The sequence below is a fragment of the Dipodomys ordii genome, unplaced genomic scaffold (genome assembly GCF_000151885.1).
Source record: "Dipodomys ordii isolate 6190 unplaced genomic scaffold, Dord_2.0 Scaffold25, whole genome shotgun sequence".
Lineage (NCBI taxonomy): Eukaryota > Metazoa > Chordata > Mammalia > Rodentia > Heteromyidae > Dipodomys > Dipodomys ordii.
The window spans coordinates 19,305,242-19,317,141 of record NW_012267241.1 but is presented as its reverse complement, the minus strand read 5'-3'; the positions used below and the strand labels follow the sequence as shown (position 1 = coordinate 19,317,141).

The 11,900-nt window shown below is 43.5% G+C and overlaps 1 pseudogene; it reads right to left on the bottom strand.

Annotated features, from left to right (window-relative positions):
- Positions 1–7,130: 7,130 nt before the first annotated feature.
- LOC105984609 lies at positions 7,131–7,979 on the bottom strand (annotated as a pseudogene).
- Between the last annotated feature and the right edge of the window lie 3,921 nt (positions 7,980–11,900).

The window sequence follows — 11,900 nt, the reverse complement described above, 5'->3', positions numbered from 1 at the left end:
CACACACACACACACACACATACACACATATGTATCACATTTTCTTCATTCATTCATCTACTGAGGGGCATCTGGGTTGGTTCCATATCTTAGCTATGGTGAATAATGCTGAAATAAGCATAGTTATGCTGATAGTTTTAATATGGCAGGTAGCTTTAATAGTGATCATATGACAACAGAAAGCTGGCTCTTTGAAAAAATAGGATTGACAAACCCCTAGCTAATTTGAGAGAGAGAGAGAGAGAGTAAAAAAGTAAGAAAGCAAATGAGATGAGACAACCAGAAAGCAAGAGAGGAGATCCAACTCAACAAAAAAGGAGGGAAGAAGGAATAACACAACAAATACTCAAGAAATCCAAAAGATTATGAGGGACTACTGTAAAAACAAATGCACAAATAAGTTGCAAAATCTAGAAGAAATTCCTAGAGGCATACGAGCTGCCAAAGCTGAACCAAGAAGATATAAACCACTTAAACAGACCCATAACAAGCAATGAGATTAAAGAAGTTAACAGTCTCCCAACAGGAAAAGGACAGGTCCCAATGGATTCCCAGCTGAGTTCTACAAGATATTTAATGAACAGCAGTGTTCCTCAAACTTTTTATGAACTACAAAGGGAAGGATCACTACCAAACTCATTCTATAAATCCAGCATGACACTCCACTCCATACCAGACAGGGACCCAAAGAAAGAAGAGAGTGTATAGACTAATGTTTTTGAGAAACATAGCCTGAAAGCTCCTTGGTAAAATACATGCCAACAGAATTCAACAAGTAACCAAAATGATCATTAATCAAGCAGGGCACTGGTGGCTCATGCCAGAAATCCTAGCTACTTAGGAGGCTAAGATCTAAGGATCGTGGTTCAAAGCCAGCCTGGGCAGGAAAGTCCATGAAATTTCTTATCTCCAATAAACCACCAGAAAACCGGAAGTGGCACTGTGGCTCAAGTGGTAGAGCACTCACTTTGAGCTGAAGAGCTCAGAGACAGCACCCAGGCCCAGAGTTCAAGCCCCACAACTGAAAAAAAAAGTCATTAATCAAATTAGGTTTATCAAAGATATGCAAGGCTGTTTCAGTATATATAAATCAATAATTACATTAACAGAGCCAAAGGCAAGAATCAGATGATCGCTTCAACAGATGCAATAAAAGCCTTTGACAAATCCAACATACTTTTATGATAAAAGCTTGGAGAATCTAGAAACAGAAGGAACATATCTCAAGTAATAAAGGCTATATATGACAGACCAACAGCCAACATCATACCAAACAATGAAAAATTGAAACCATTTCCTCTAAAATCAGGAACAAGGCAAAGACGTCTACTCTCTCCACTCCTCTTCAGTGTAATTCTGAAATTCCTAGCCAGAGCAATAAGGTAAGCAAAAGACATAAAAGGGATTCACGTAAGGAAAGAAGAAGCCAAACTATCCCAATTTGCCCATGACATAACCTTCTATTTAAAGGACCCGAAAGATCCCAGAGGCCCATGCTTGCAGTTCTAGATACTCAGAAGGTTGAGATCTGAAGACTGTGGTTCAAAGGCAGTCCAGGCAGGAAAGCCCATGACACTCTTACTTCAATCAGCCACCAAAACCAAAAGGCTAGAAGTGGTAAGAGCACTAGCCTTGAGCAGAAAAGCTCAGGGACAGTACCCAGGGCCTGAGTTCAAGCCTCAGAACCAACCAAAATAAATAAATAATAAATAAAAATGAGTTACTGACTGGGTCCAGCCCAGCTTCCCCGGGGCAGCTGCCCTGGCAGCTGATCCTCTAATTCAGCCATGCTGCCAGCGGCTCATCTTTAGTGTCCTCCCCACATAGAAAGCCAGGAAATGACCCCTGGCTCGTTGATATGGGCTGGCGCCTGCCTGGCCAGCTTGTCTGTGTCCCCTGCTGAGCCTGCCTTCCGCAACACCCCAAGTCACAGCAGCCCACAGACAATCCAGAGAGAGGGAGTTGCACTGACACTCAGCCCTGCTAGCAGGGCTTGGCACAGAATGCAAGGCCTGAACCTCATCAGGTGTGTGGAGCAGAGCCCAGGCAGCAAGCTCTGCCTGCTCCTGAAGAGCCAGGGCTGAGCTGTGAAGAGACATGGTCCCATGCAGCTCCTGGTTAGAGCCTACTACAGTGTCCACTACCCACAGAGGAGGAAAAAAAAATGGGTACTGCTCTTTCCTTCCCTGGTTGTTCCCCTGATGTCTCCTCTGCTACATATAAACTCAGGACACAAAGAAAGGTCACAAGGGATTTTCACAGCGTGTATGATTAATGCCACAAGTTCCGGTGTGGGTTTCAAACTGCAAGAGCATGCAAGTGTTCCTGTCCCTCTCCTAGACCCAGGCCGGCCCACAGTAGCTCACTCCATCTCCACATCGTTATCCATTCTCTCCACCCCAGTCCCAAATCTTCTGCACTGAAAAAGGTCTTGCTTCACCCTGCCACCCACCCCAGGATACTTCTACCTCCTGGTCGACACAAGGGGGTCAGTTCTCTTACTGGCTTTTCTCTCAGCTGCCTTTGTCACAGTTCTCTGGGCTGTGCTTCGATCTGCACTGCCACCCGCCCTCTCCCAAAGGTCTCCTCTCCTCTGGATCTGACTCTACCAGTCTCTCTGCCCCTCTGCTTGACTGGATCTCCTATCCTGGCCCAATGGCCTTCCTCAAAGCTCCCTTTGATTATTGGCTAACCTGCTGACCTCAGTGAAGGCTGCCTGCATTTCCACTGAAATAAAATATCTTTGGATTCCTATTAGCATAAGACTTGGGCCTAGAGAGATGATCTTATGCTTCCCTTGGTAGTACTGGAGTTTGAACTCAGGGCTTTGTGCTTGCTAGACAGGTGCTCTACCACTTGAGCCTTGCCTCCAATCCAGGCCTATTTTGCTTTGCCTGTTTTTTGAATGGTCGCCTATACTTTTTGCTCAGGGTTAGCCTGGAACTGTGATCCTCTTACCTGCACCCCCTGTGTAGCTTGGATTACAGGAGAATTTCACCACAGTCAACCAGAGGTGACTCTTCTTGTTACCAAAAGTCCAATTACTAGTCAGGACCAAACATTTTGCTGGGAAACTTAAGAGCCTTAGGGCGAGCATTTGTCAAATGTGGCCCTAATAGGACCAGCTACAGCAGAATCCCCTGGGACTTCTTGGGAAGGATACTTCCTAGGAATTCCAGCTTCTGAAGATGTCTGGGAATTCATATGTGCAGCAAATTCCTCAAGTGGCTTTTCTACATTCTGCAGTTTGAGAGTTACAGCCTTAAAGATATCAAGGCTCCAGGGGCTGGGAAGGTGGCTCAGTGGTAGAGTGCTTGCATGCATGAGGCCCTGGGATCCATTCCTCATCACCACATAAGCAAAAAAAGCTGGAAGTGGTGCTTTGGCTCAAGTGGTAGAGCGCTAGCCTTGAGCTGAAGAGCTGAGGGACAGCGCTCAGGCCCAGAGTTCAGGCCCCATGACCGACAAAAAAAAAAGATATCAAGGCTCCATAACAAAATACAAAGGGGTGTGTGTATGTGCACGGGCATGCAAGGGATACCAAAAACACATCAGGGCTTCTCAAACTGAGAACTTGTCCATGAACTTGTCAGAATAGCAGGCACTGACTCAGCAGGCCTAGGATAGGACTGAAGATCTTAGGGAGCCAAGGTTCTTGGTCCACAAACACACTTTCATAGTTTTAGTAGCAGGGAGCTGGAGGAATGTTTCTCTAGCATTATCATCCTGGATTGTGGAAAACAGCTTCTATCCTCCTTTTCCCCCAGAATACTGAGGACCCCAGAAGCAGAAGAGCCAGAAGATGGAGAAAGCCTAGGCCCTCAAGTCACCTTGTGGGGAGAAAGAAGCAATCACCTGTGGCCTGTTGCATCAGTGAGGAATAAATTCTTGTGTAAGTCTTCTGGGATTCTGCAGGTTGTCTGTCACAGTGCAAACACTAACTTCTCCAGAGTACTGAGTGGAAATGGAGAAATGCCTTGCCAAAATTCAGACATGTTAGATAGGCTGCTGTATACAAGGATCCAGAGCTCCATACAAACAGAAATGTACTGAAAACAGAAATGCATGTCTTTCTGTGCATAGGTGTTCATGGCAGCCATGTGACACTGCCACAGGAGAAAAGACAGGGGAGGGGAGAAGACTAGGATGAAGCTCTGAAGGACAGCAACATCACCAAAGGACCCAAAAGGAGGAGTAAGAAGAGAAAGGGTGGAGAGAAAGGTAGGGAGCTGGAGGGAAAGGGGTGGACCATGGAGAACAGGACAAGGACTTTGTCCCCAGGATCAGGAAACAAAATGAACATTCTTGAGAAGCTAGATGCGATACAGCCTGAAGATTCTCAGCTGGCTTGAAAATAGTCACTGGGACCATCCTGAGCATGGTTTTCAAAAGGGGGCTGAGGTCAGACCAGGAGGGCTCAGGGTGCATAAGAGGAGGGAAGATGGGGTGGGCAAGCCAAGACCATTCTTTCTGAGAAGTATACTTAGGAATAGAAGACTTGAGGACAAGTTGAAAGCTGAGAATCCCAAAACTTCCACCATCCTGCTCAGCTTGGACACAGGGGAGTGAAGTTTCTGTGTACTAGAACCTCACTTTGCTGTTCTACTGTGTCCTTAAGAATTTCCTGGCTCATTTTGGGACTACCCTCCCAAGCACACAATGCAGGTATTTAGTACAGAATCTTCCCCAAGATCATCCCTCCCCATCAATGGAAAGCACCAATGATTTACACCTGAAGATACAATCCCACACAATCGTACCCTCTTACCCAGTCCCGAATCCCCATGTTGAAAGACTCACCTTGAACCAAACTCCCAGTTCTCAATGGGTGATCTGACGTCCCCAGTCTAAAACTTGTCCAAGCTTTGTTTCTCACTACCACAATAAACTCAGGTTTGTCTCATCTGTGGATGTGATATTTAGGGATCCCATGCATGACAAGCGAGTGGTGTTAATATTTTAAACCAAGGGGTGGAGGTCACTGGGAAGTCTGTGGCTGCTGTATGGACATTTGCTCACCATGTTGTCCCAGATGGCAGTCTCCACTGTTGGCGCCTCAGCTCCCTGTCTGAAGAACGCAGCCCTGCTAGGACCGCAGGTATTGCAGACAAAAAGGATCTTTCACACTATGCAGCCAAGTTTTGTCCCTCTACCACCTCTTCCTGGAGGAAAAGTACGTATGGGGCTGATTGCAGAGGAATTCTTCCAGTTTCTTTATCCTAAAACTGGTGTGACAGGACCCTATGTGCTTGGAACTGGGCTTATCTTGTATTTTCTAGCCAAAGAAATATATGTGATTACTCCAGAGACTTTCTCTGGCATATCATTACCAGGATTCATATCTATGCTATTAAAAAATATGGAGCCTCTTGAAGTGTACTCATTACCTCACTCATGTAACTGTAACCCTCTGTATAGTATCTTTACAATAAAAATAAATAAATAAACCTATAATGAAACTAAATCATGCACAGAATAAATATTAAAACTGCAAAAAAATGTGGAGCCTCTTTTGCAGAATTTATTGATAAAATCAATGAGCAAAAAATTGCCCAACTGAAGAGGTAAAACAGGCTTCTATCAAACAAATCCAGGAAGCAATTGATGCAGAGATGTTACAGCAGGCACTGGTTCAGAAACGCCACTACCTTTTTGATGTCCAGAGGAATAACATTGCTATGGCCTTGGAGGTTACTTACCGGGACCGGCTGCATAGAGTATACAAGGAGGTAAAAAATCGCCTGGACTACCGTATCTCTGTGCAGAATATGATGCATCAAAAGGAGCAAGAGCACATGATAAACTGGGTGGAGGACCGTGTAATACAGAGCATCTCTGCACAGCAGGAAAAGGAGACAATTGCCAAGTGTATCACAGATCTAAAGATGCTTGCAAAGAAGGCTCAAGCAAGCCAGTTATGAAAATGAATCTCCCAACAGAGATCTCTAAAAACAGTTAATGGAATGGAAATTAGTCTATGTGCAAAATCTTTCTATATTGCTAACTGTGGAAATCAGTTTACCTTTCTTAAAAAGGAAAAGTTCAAGTTTTATTTCGTGAACTATTGGCCAGTCAAGTTTCTCATTTTTATTCTGTCTTTTGAGTTATTTGATTGATCACTTTTGAATAAGCAGTTTGCTTTAATTAAAATTTGTTGTAATTTAGGATTACTACCAAGTTACAGTTTAATTTGGTAGCTGATTTTACCATCTTCCAATAAAGTGACAATTGAAACAAAAAATATTTTATTTTTTTAAAGGAATATAAAACTATTTATTGACCACCGTTCACCATTATGTACAATAAAGTAAACAATATACAGTTGGGTAACATTCTGATTACTACAAAGTTGTTTCTCTGGCTTTTGTGGAACCAGTAACCCAATACTGAAAAAAATTGAACTTACATGTAAGGAATGAGTTGGGGTAAAGAAAAAGCATGCAGGTCAATAATTATAATAAAATTTTGATCATTTAGGCCAGCAGGTCCTAAATAATTGAAATCCCTAACCAGTTGATTTTACATTTTCATGAGCTGAGACTTAGATCATGACCCATGAACTTTTAGTATACAGATTCCAATATTCTGTTAAGGAATGCTCACTACAGAAACTTTTAATGAAAGGAAATAAAAAGTCTTAGTTTTTTCATCTGGATGAGGAAAGTTGTTGGTAGTGATAAATTTTTTCCTTTCAAGAAGTTTTGCAAACCTACTGCATTTGTCTATCTATGGCAGAGGCAGGAGGACCTAAAGTTTGGGGCTAGCCTGGCTACCTAGTAAGTTCAAGGCCAGCCTGAGCTGCCTAGTGACCCTGTCTCAAAAAACAACAAAAAAAAACTAAAACAAGGGCCAGGAATATAACTCAGTGATACATCATTTGCCTACATATGCAAGGCTCTGGGTCTGATGCCCAACACCTCTAAACAAGCAAAATCTCCAAAACAAAAAACTACCTATGTATTTTGTTTACATGCACACAAACACACACACAAAAAAAATACAGGATGGTCCTTCAACATAGCAGTTAAAGACAAGCTGTTTTGATTAATGACCAAAAAAAAATTGCCTAATATTAAAAAAAAACACAACCTGTTCCTGAATGCAGAGGAAATATACCATGGAATTAAATATTCTTTTCTGATAAAAGAAGCAACTACAGAAAGCCTTTATTATATTTGTTCAAAGTAACCAGTGCTATTGAGGAAAAAAAACCAAAAAACTCAACAACTCCCCCAATACTACTTTCAAAACCATTATCAAACTTGATTTTCTTTAGAATGTAGTTATTGTTTCACACCATTAATTCAAAAACCAAGACTCAGATTTTATATATATATGTATAAATATATATAAAAACAATGCAAACAATTATTGAGCTTCATCTTCTGGACAAGAATGCCAAGTTAGTCTCTCTTCATAAAATGCAATTACAATCTGAGGACATTTCATATTCGCCTCTTTGGCCAGCACCAAGTCAGCTTCATCCAAATCTTTCCATTTCATGAGAAACATCAATTCTCCACTGCTGTCTGTGGCACCAATTATTCGTTCAGGATCTAGACCCCTGGCAAAGCCTCTTGGTTTGTCAGCAGTATCTCTTTTCTTCTTTGATTTGCTATCATCAGATTCACTGTCTGATAAAGATTTTCTTTTTGTACCATCCTTTTCTTTACCAGCTTTTTGAGAGTTAAGAAATGCTTCAATTAATTCTGGACAATCTCTTCAGGTTCCCAAGTATTATCAGCATCTGTAAATCCTTTCCACTTCAGGAAATATTCTACTTTCCCATTCACTACACGTCGGTCCAGTACTTTTTCCACAACAAATTCTTCAGGCTCTGCTTCTTCAACTTTTTTACTCTTTCCATTTTGTTTCTTTCCCATTTTTTGCAATGTAGTTTTGTTAGAGGCCATTTTTAATTGTAGACTTGAAGAGCTATTACTCAGATGCTCCGGGTCGCGATCCTGCAGCAGCAGCAGCGTCTATGGCTTCTTCCAGCTCCAGTCACATCCGAGGGGAGGGGGCTGGGGCGCCGCGCCGGCCGTGGTGGGGGGGAGGTGACGCCGCCCCACAAAAAAATATTTTAAACCAAGTACAGTGTATAGGTACACAACTATAATCCCAGCTCTGCAGGAAGTGGAGACGGGAAGATCTCTCAAGGATAATCCAGGCAAAAAAAAAATTAGCAAGACCCTCTTTAAAATCAAGCCACGGGCACCAGTGGCTCATGCCTGTAATCCTAGTGACTCAGAAAGATGAGATCTGAGGATTGTGGTTCAAAGCCAGCCAGGGCAGGAAAGTTTATGAGACTGTTATCTCCAATAAACTACTCAGAAACAGCCAGAAGTAGCACTGTGGCTCAAGTGGTAGAGCACTAGCTTTGAGCAAAAGAAGGTCAGGGACAATGCCTAGGCCAACAACAACAAAGCCAGGGTAGTGGCTCATGCCTATAGTCACAGATATATGAGAGGTGAAGGTAGAAGGATCTCAAATCTAACTGAAAAATAAAAACTAAAGCAGAAAGGACAGGGGGGTATGGTTCAAGTAGTAAAGCATTTGCCTAGGAAGCTCAGAGCTCAGTATTGCGCCCCCTCCAAAAAAAGAATGAAGTCAATCTCTTGTTTTTGTGTGGTTTTTTAAATGGACCAGTTATGAGGATGTTTAAAATCATTATGAAGGAGGGCTGGGAAGCTGGCTCAGTGGTAGAGCGCTTGCCTTGCATGCACTGGGTTCGATTCCTCAGCACTGCATAAACAGAAAAAAGCTAGAAGTGGTGCTGTGGCTCAAGTGGTAGGGTGCTAGCCTTGAGCTGAAGAGCTGAAGGACAGCACCCAGGCCCAGAGTTCAGCCCCAACAACTGACAAAAAAAAATCATTATGAAGGAAATGATTACATAACTGAGATGTCCTCAGGTTCCTGAGAAAGAGGAGTCAGAATCAAAACTGCGCCTGGGGAAGAGGGTCAGGTTGAAGGGAGGGGATAGAGAGGAGCAAATATGGGCTGGTGTGGAGGACAGTGGGAAGATGAGAGGGCACTGGTCTGACAGTCTCTCTAAATGTGTGTGAAAGGGAGGGGAGGGGCAAGGGCAAAGGGCAGGGGTTTGAAGAGAGGGCAGAGGCACTGGAAAAACTGTGCAAGTGAGAGGGAGAACCAGCCTGAAAAGCTATACTTGCCTCGGGCCCTGGAGACCAAGGCCATCTACTGCTCATAGAACAGAATACGCCTTGTCTTGTGACTTTGAATTAATAAAGGCATGAATAAATTAATGAGGGCGTCTAGGGTGACTATCTATTCCACACTCCCTTGGATAAGGGAGACCTAATACATTTTTAAGTTATTTTAATTTTGTTTTATTTTATATTGCCAGGAAACCAGCCCAGAGTCTACAAGTGAGGCTAGTGCTCAACCACTGAGCTATATCTCCTGCTCATGGTTTACCTCTAGCCCTAGTCTAAAGTCTTTTGTGTATGTGTGTGTGACAGTACTGGGGCTTGAACTCAGAACCTGGGCACTCTCCTTGGCTTTCTCATGCAAGGCTGGGGCTCTACTACTTGATTCATAGTTCCACTTCTAGCTTTTTGCTGGCTAATTGGAAATAAGGAATCTCATGGGCTTTCAAACCTTGATCTTTAGATGTCAGTCTTCTGAGCAGCCAGGATTGCAGGCATGAGCCACTGGTGTCCAACAAAGCTAGTGTCATTTTAAAGCCCATTTACTCTGGTATCCCATTTCCTGTCATTGAAAGTCAGCCTCTTAGGACCACTTCCCTGGATGAGGGTAACAAGAATAATGGTAGCACTGCTTTATTTGCTGTGTGCTGGGTTTGAGGCTCAACACCACACGTATTAATAGTTTTCTCCAGGTAGTTATACCCATGAAGATAAGAAAGATTAAATTGCCTTTCCTATTTCAATGAGCATGAGGGGGCAGATCACCCCTGAGAAGGAAGAACCAGATTTTTCATAGCATAGAAACAAATCCATGAGTGAGACAAGGAGGAATTCCTACCCACAATGAATCCCCACAAAGGAGTGAAGAGTTGGTCAATGGCAATTGAGTTTCTCCAGACAAGCCTAGGAAGAAACAGTTCTTCCCCTGCTGGCCACTTCCCCTTCCTCCCATTACATCAGATGCATCAGAGACTGTGGGTACCCCTACCATCCTTGCCCCAACACCATGTGCCAGCACTACGTTCTCAAAGGATTTAGGGGGAACCTCTCTCCCCATTCCTGAGCTCACAGCTCATTCCCCCAGGATTCACCTAAAAAATACCTCCCTAAGTGTTAAGTCCAGCCACATCAGGCCTTAGAAACACGAGTCCTTGAGGCAGGAATATGGGGTACAGGAACAGCAGAGGATAGAAACCTTCATTAACCTAATGAACTGATGCTTTCTTTAGACTTCAGATTTTTCTGTTCCCACAGGACTGATTGGATTCTAATTTATTTAAGCCAGGGCCTCTGCTATTGAAGCAATAATTACATGCCTAGCTTGGAATGTCCTTGAGTAGCATCTCATAGCTACTCAAGGAACATGGACAGTGCCCTCTGAAGGCTAGGAGATAGACCTGAATGTGACCATTCAAGCTACAATGCTTCCTCATCATTGGACTGCAGGGAAAAGGTATTTGGTGAAAAGTACAGGTTTTTTTAAGGCAGAAAAGGAAAACAGAGTTGGTGTACCTTACTCCAGGAGCTGGATCAAGAAGAATGATTGACAGTGACCAATTTGGGAATTTAATGGGAAAGAGAAACACCTGTATCCCAAAGCCAATGTCATGCATCTCAGTGGTTGCAGAGGTTGGAATGGGGTGTTCAAGAAAGCAGAATTTGATCCGGGTGCCAGTAGCTCATATTTGTAATCCTAGCTACTCAGGAAGCTGAGATCTAAGGATCACGGTTCAAAGGCAGCCCAGGCAGTTAAGGCCTGCTAGTAATAGCTCAGTACCACATGTGTTCACTTAAACTGATTCAGTTATAGTATAAGGCTTAATCATTGCCCAGCTGACCCAAACTTCCAAGTCAACCCCTGCATTAGCCAGCCTCTTCCGACTCCAATGCACGTCCTGTCTCTCCTCTTGGTTGCTGTAGCTGTGAATCTATTCTCCTGTCTTCTCCCCAGGACTGGCAGCCAAAGGAATAGGTCTGGGGATGTAGCTTAGCAGGAAAGTGCATGTTTAGCATGTGTAAGACCCTGGGTCTAACACCCAGCACCACACACATGTACACAGGAAGGAGGCAGGGGACAGAAGCAAGTTGTACTCTGAGAATCACATACTATATACTCTTCAAAATCCACTGAGCTTGGGGCAGAGCAATCTTTCATAAAGTCTTCCTGCTCTGCTTCTCATAGCTTCTCTATATCTGTCATCTGTTACCCAAATAATGCCGCAGAACCACCCCAAATCTTAGTGGTTTAACAGCTATGTATCATTTCTCATGTATCTTGGGAGTAGCTGGGTATTTCCGTTGACCTAGACCAGGCTGCTGAGGGCAGGCAGGTCTAGAATGGCCTCAGCTCTACTCCACTGGCTGTTTATCCTCCAGCAAGCCATAGGAATCAAAACTACTACAATAGGAGACGGTGAATCCAACTCTTGACACCAAGAGGCAACTAGACATTTATAGTCAACAAGCAGGAAGAATGTGATTGGGCATAGAGGGAGGGGCATTCTTGCTAACTTGGCTTGGCAAAATTCTTGCTGAATTGTGATCAGCAGACCAACATTAAGAGCACCAGTTCTAAGGATCATGTTTTGAAGCCAGCCTAGGCAGGAAAGAACCTGAAACTCTTATCTCCAATTAAGCATCCCTCCCCCTCTAAAAAGGCCAAAAGTGGAGCTGTGGATCATGCGGTAGCGTGCTAGCTTTGAATGTAAAAGTTTAGGAATAGCACCCAAA